The following is a 7,057-nucleotide window of genomic DNA, read 5'->3' on the forward strand; positions in this document are numbered from 1 at the left end:
CCTTTTCCTTCCCCATTTCTTCTACTGCTTGGGACCTGGGCACAGACAGGAGGGTAGGAGAAAACCATAGTCCCATGGGGTGGATCTGAGTGACCTTGAGCTCATGCCAGGGCTGTGGGATGGGCTGCAGGGGTGGGAGAAGGTGGGGAAAGCCCAGGGAACAAGCCTAGGGAAGGCAATTTGGGCAGAGAAGGGCTGGAGGCCATGCCAGTTTTTCTCAGGAGCAGCATGTCAAGGTGAACAAGGAGAAAAGAGCATCTGTCCCCTCCCAGTCCAGGCTGGCCACCCCAGCTCACCGCTGGGTTTGTCCCCACCGCCCCGGTGCCGGCGGGCATGGCTACGCTGCCTTGTTCGGCTCCGGCTCTGTTTCGCTCTCTGCCAGCACGTCCTGCCAGCGCATCCCAGAGCATCTCTGGGAGGTTAAACGGTGCTCTGGGAGCCGGGGGCTGCTCCTCTCCCTCCAGCAAACCCATAACGCGTGGTGCTGTAATGGCTGGGCTGTGCTAAAAGCCTCTCCTGACCGCACTGGAGCGGGGCCGGGTGCTTTCCAGAGCCGGGTTAATGCGGCGGCAGCTGCGGAGCGTAGCAGTAAATAGGGTTAACACACTCACTCACCCCAGCTCCTCACGCTGCTGGGAAGGTTAAACTCCTGCCTTGGCCTTGCAAGAGCTGGTCTTCAACCCAAGGCGAGGGCAGCATCGCTTCCCACTCTCAGGTTAAGCATTTCTTTTGCTTTCCCTAAGGTGGCAGTAGGAATCCCCTCGCTGTAGCATCCTCCACAACCCAGTATTTAAACTCTGCGTCCTCCAAGGTGTCCCTCTCCCCCCCAAAGCACACAGCACTGTGTTTCGTGGCTCGTTCCCCATCTGTGCTGTCTGGAAGTCCAGCCTGGCCCCGAGTGGCTGCTGGGGGACCCAGAGCACCCCAGCAACAACCAGCACCAGCGGCAATGGTGGTACCCACGCAGGCCCAGGCAGGAGGATGCGCTGCAGGGCTGGCAGCGAGGAGCAGCTTGAAGGCAGAGCTGGGAGGGCTGAGAAGCTTCCAGGGTCCAGTCAATAGGAGGAGAGACAATGGAGAGGCAGAGAAAGCTGGAAAAAAAATTGTCTCGATTTTCCACCAATAGAGAGAAATAAAAATGTTATTGCTTTGTGATGGTGTGGGGAAGTTTTAAAGGGTGATAAGAGGGTGTGAGAAAGCCTCAGAGGCAAGGAAAGGACACTTTGCATGCCAGCCTGGTGTTTTCATTTCTGTTTTGCAGGATCTCTCCCCAGCGTTGCCCATGTGGTGCAGTTTGGCTCACGGCCGGCCCAGGGACTGGTGTCCTGCACGGGCAGGTCCTGGCCATGGCAGCAGGCTGGCTCCTGTGCCCAGGGAGCCCCACCACCACCCTGCACCTCTGAAGATGCTGGGGTGTCCCGTGGGGTCTTCTCCACCTGCAGCAAAGACCCAGCCTCTTCTAGAAGAGCTGGTGTGCCAGTCCGTGGAGTGGGCTGCTGACTATGCGATCCTCCGGGCTTCCAGGGCACGGTGACCAAAGGAGGTTAAAAATGATCTGGTTGGCAGAAATACCCTGTAATTTCCTCTCTTTCTGATCACAAAGCGCCCCCTTAGGAGTGCCAGACAGCCCTGGGCAGCAGGCACAGATTTGGATTTACTTCTGTTGTTCAGACCAAACAGCTGCTAAGGGCGTCAGTTATACAGACATGATGATGTTGTCACTTTATGTATCATTTTTATTTCATTGCTCTCCAACGTTTGTAATACCCCGGAGCTCAGAAGCTTAAATAACAGCTCTCCCCATATTGATTTTATCCTTCGCCATTTGGCACTCGTTCCTTTCTCTTTGAGTTCCTAATAACCAGGATTTTAACCGAGCAGCATCCCTCTCCGTGCTTGGGCACTGGCTGTGGCCAGTCAGAGGTGGCAGGGGAAGGGATGGGCGCAGGACCCCAGGTAGTTTTCTTGGGGTCCTCCAGAGATGGGGCTGGTGAACATGTGATGCTGCAGTGCCTCTTGGACTCCTCCTTACCAAGAAAATAAAATTAGCACCGAGAAAAGTGTTCTAGCTCAGCTGCAATAACTCTGAAGGAAGTTGTGTTTAGGATCAGGACAGCCCTCTCCGGTGGGCTCTTGGGGATGGAGCAACCAACCAGATGGTGCCGAGGGAATTATTTCATAACAAAATGTGTCTCTTCTTCCCAGTGCAAACTGCCTGTGAAGCGACCACGCGCTCATCACGTGTATCCGCCGTACGGAGGTGTGCCGGCTGCTCAGGCCGGGGCCCCTGTGTCTGAGCCATGGGACTTGGACGTTGGACCATACAATCCTTGTTTTCCTCTGGCTCAACACTGCATTCCCCCGGGTCCTGCAGCGAGGCCACTCCGGTTGGTACATGGTGGTGTGTTTCACCTGCTCTCCCTGTGGGTTTGCAGCGGTGGGTCTGGGTCCAGAGCACCCAGAGCTGCCAGACCCCCAGAACAGCCTGCTCCGTCCTCTCCTGCAGATTTCACCCACCAAAACCGCCTTTGTGTTGCAGGTGGGGAGACAAATAGCACCAGAGGCACCTGGGGGATCTCCAGGAGGACATGGGGAGAAGTGCCCCAAGAGGAATGAATGGGGATGGGCTGCTGGGGCCAGTGAAATGGTGTGGGCTTGTGGCAGGACCAGTGAGAGAAGGAGCTCCCCTCTAGCCAGTGTAGGCAGTAGGAGGAAATATTTATCTTAGCTTTGTTAGATGGCTCTGGCATATCACTGAGGGAGCGAGGGGAGCCCTGTAGCACGATGAAGCAACTGCTACTGAATCTGCCTGCTCAGCGCAGCGATGTCTGTACACACAGACAGGTCAGACTGGCACAGCGTGGTTGGGAGGCTCAGCTTATCTGTCTTGGTTATAGAAGCTCCATTTGGACAAACTGCACTTGAGCAGCTCACAGAGATGGTTGCTGGACCCACCTCTGTCTTGGTGGGAAGCAGAGGTCCCTATCCAGATGCTCCTCGTTACAGCATGAAGAAGAACCTGGAGCCATTTTAGCTCTCCTTGGTCATTTCAGCTGTAGGGGCCATCTCCAGATTTCAGCTGTGTGCAGTGGTCTGTGTATTTGCAAAAATAAAGCGATCCTTTAATATTTAATCAATCATTAGTCACTTTTATTTATTTTACTCAGCTGAACCGCATCACAAGTGTTTCACTGATAGCTCTTCATAGTGGAAGCTCTTTGCTGAAGCAAAACTCTCCAGTGTTTGAGATTTTGGACCAGCTCATGCTCCCCTGGAAGCTCTGCAGTGGGTGGCTGATCACCTCTGGCTGGCAGAGCTCCATCTCCATTCCTCCCCAGGGCTCTCCCAGAGCCTCCCCAGCTCCTCGGGAGGAACAGGGCTGGCAGGGCTTCAGTTAACGCTGCTGCACCATCAGCTCTTGATGCGTTTGGCTATCACAAACCACAGCCTTGCCTGGCAGGGGGAGAGGGTGCTGAGCCAGGGGAGGGGGGGAATGGGAAGATGGGCTCTGGGGACCCCATCCCTCTGCGAAGGTGGGTTGTGCTTCACATTAGCTGATGCTCCTGTGTGGTTTCCAGCATTAGCCCAAATGCAGAGGCTTGTGGCAAGCCAGCTCGGATATGCAGCAGGCATAAATCATGTCAGCCAGGTCTTTCTCTGTAAGGATGGGGAGAGTCTCTTTTCAGACTGGTGGGGTGAGAGGGGGAATTGCTCAGTGCTGAGAATTGCTCAGCAATGGGCTAAAAGGTGTGGGGGACTTGACTTACCCCTTTCAGTAGAACAAATCTTTATCTTCACTGCAAGATTGTGGGCTTTGGCTTTTCCCCATTGGTATTGAAAGTGGCAGGACAGGGAAGATACGGGTGCCAATGTGGAGAACAATATGGCACTGCTGCCCAGGCATCTTCAGGGCTTGCTGGTGTCCTCCTCTGCCATCCTACCCTGGCAGTGTGTCCCAGACGAGCATGGGGACCTCAGAGCTTGACCCACTGGTGACTGTCACCAGCCAAAATGACCTGAGACATCATTTCCCACTGTAGGATGCTCTCTTGGACTGTAGGTCTGGAGTTGCCTGGACAGGAGGTTGGCAAGTTATTTGGCATCTTGAGCTTTGGAGAGGCTGTGAGGTGTGTAAGGCTGCTTTTGGGAAGGCAGTGATCTTTAGCAAGGGACATGGCTGGAGAAGGATCCAGGCAGGAGTAGGCAAACAAAACTGCTGCATGTTCAAGGAGAAGAAAACCTCCCAGCTGTTTTATGTGCAGGCATCTAGACCCTTTGTTCACCTGATGGGACAGATCAGTGGATCATCAACAGCCACAGCTGAATGGAGCCATAATGCACACTCTTGCTTTGGTGATCCTGAGTCGGTGTGTAAGGGGTGGGGCTGAGATGAGCACTTCTTCCATCCAACGCCCAGCCCCTAGCCAGGTGCCACTAGCCAACCCACCAGGAGCTGGGGCAGGCCCTAAGCACCACCATTGTCGGAGGAGCAGAAGACCTTGTGGTGGGATTTCACCCTCCAGGCATGGGAAGGGGTGGGGGACTGGGGCGCTGGTGATGTGCTCTCTCTGCACAGCTCCTCCATGATGGTCTCTGATGGCACATCCCCACTTCTCAGATCTGGCATGTGGACTTTGGGTCCATTAAAGCTGCTCATGCACATCACCTCCAGCCCCTGCACATGCCAGCATCCCACTTCTCCTTAGCCTCTCAACGGTTCCCCCAGCTGGCTGTTTCCCACACACATCCCTAATCCTGCAGTTTACCTGCCTGATAAATCTCACCCTCCTCCTCCTGATCCTCCCTCTTCCTCCCTAACCAAAGCCTCATCCTCCTGCAGACCCTTGGCCCTTTGCAGCACCCCCCACCTTTGCTCACCCCACACGCTTTCCTCGGAAGGGCTAAAATAAGCTCTACCTGGAGTGTGTTCAAAGGCTAATGTACATCCTCCCTTAATTATTGATTTGTTTATTGCAGACACTTTGGCAGGACATTTGCCACAGCTCACACCAGCCTCCTGCCTTTGATTACTCTTGCAGCTCACGGGGGCTGAGGGCAGTGTTAGATGGGTGACCCGGGGACTATATGTCCCAGCTTGAAGGCAACATCCCTCCACCCCCACCAGCCCACCCGTGTGCCACAGGGTCTCCCAGGTTAACCCCCGTTAGCCCAGCACTGTGGGAATGGTGAAGGGCTTTTCTGCAGAGCCAAAACCAGAGCTCCCCTCCAAGCTCCGCCTTTCTCTCTAGGTGAGCAGAGCTGTTTCCCATAGCAGGAACCCCTCTTGTAAGGCGGTATCAACTCCCAGCATGTGTCTAGGAAGGCTGGCACATGGGATCAAAACACAGTTATGCCATTGAGCCCCAGCTGCTGTCATCCCTGGGCAGGGAGAGATTAGCTACTGTGCATTAGTGGGATTGTTAACGACTCTGCAAAACCCGTGTTGAGAAACAAGCGTGACAGCACCCGGAGAGGAGGGCTCAGAGGCACGGTCCTGCTCCTGGGGCTGCTGTCAGCCTGTCACCCTGTGCTCCGTGAGCTCCGGCTTTCAGGTGATGCCGGAGAGGCATCAAAGTGGGAAAACACAGATGCCACCAGCTGCCGAGGGGAAGCATCCTGCCTTCGCTTGCTTTTCTCCAGAGTGAGGTGAGGTGGCTGGGACAGAGAATTTTGGGGTCCTGCTTGCTCAGCCCAGGGCTCCTGGCTAAGCCAGGCTTTGTGGATCATGGTTCCTTTGGGTTTGGCATGGTCACTTCTCCCTGCATGGTGGATTGAGAGTGGGACCAGCTGTCTCACTTACACCCTTCATGGGATGGGGAGATGTCTTGAGTAATTCAGGGTTTCATGATTCCTCTGACGGACCAGGAAACCATTTCAAGCAGCTGTTGACTGAACTCATCCTTGGGACGACAGAGGTAGCAGAGATTTTTGAAATGATGCCCTTTTGGGCCTGCAGCCATCTCCCCAGTTGGCTTTGGGGGCTGCAAGTCCCTCGTCCCCCTGACACTTGGGAAGCACATTAGATGCACGTGATGCTGAGATGGCACTATACGTCCTTTCTACATCAGAGCCCCAACACCCAGGTAAAACTTGCCTTCCCTACCCTGCTGTAGATAATAGCAACTTCACTAGATTTATTTGGGAGAGCAGCACCCTGTGAAGATTTTGGTAAATAATTTTATAAGAGTTGGTTATAATAGTTTCTTCCCTGTTTAACCCTGCTCTGACACCTCTCCCCAAAGTCAACAGAGCCCCCCAGGAAGGAAGATCAGTGAAAGATTTGGAGGCATAAACAGGCTGGAGAGATTTTTCTAAAGCAATTTAATTTCCTCACAAGGGCGGCCAGGGCTTGCGGAGCATGTTTGTGTGTACGCATGCAGGGGAGAGCTCAGGGTGAGGAGGAATTGATTCTCCAGTGAGTTGTGATTCAACCTGGAGGCTTGGTAGGGACCCAAGATGAGCGTTGTTACCTCTCGATGTGTGTGTCGCAGCCACTATTCCTTTTGCACAGTTTCCTCCCCAGCATCTCAGCGGCAGCCTGAGTGTCTGTGAACCACGGGGCGGTGCGGGAGGGATGCTGCCGCGGGTGCGGGTGCCCGGTCGGAGGACAGGGACCCTTGGATGGTGCACCTCGATGCAAGGAAACAGGGCTTGGCATGGACATAGCTCTTCCTTTTGTTCTTAAAAGCATGCTTGAAAATAAGCTGGAGGTTTGGGGTGTTTTTTTTGATTCATTTTTATTATTTTAAAATTCTAAAGCAATTTCTCTTACACCAAGGTCCTGCCTTGTGGGCTATTCCAGGCTCTCTCTGACCCCCCCACGGTCCCACATGCTCCACTTGGACGTTCAGAGACTGAATTAGGAACGTGGGATTTTTGAAAGCGCAGGTTTGGTTTGGGGAAAATCATGGGGGATCACGACGGAGACTTCTGCTCCTTCGTCCTGGTGAGGGTTGTGTCGGTGACTGTGTGGCCTGATCGCTCACATCAGGAATTTCCTGACTTGTGCCCACAACTGAGCGGCTCTGAGCGTGTAAAACGCCCCGAGAGACGTGCA

Source organism: Nyctibius grandis, chromosome 11 (assembly GCF_013368605.1).
Source record: "Nyctibius grandis isolate bNycGra1 chromosome 11, bNycGra1.pri, whole genome shotgun sequence".
NCBI classification, from domain to species: Eukaryota; Metazoa; Chordata; class Aves; order Nyctibiiformes; family Nyctibiidae; genus Nyctibius; species Nyctibius grandis.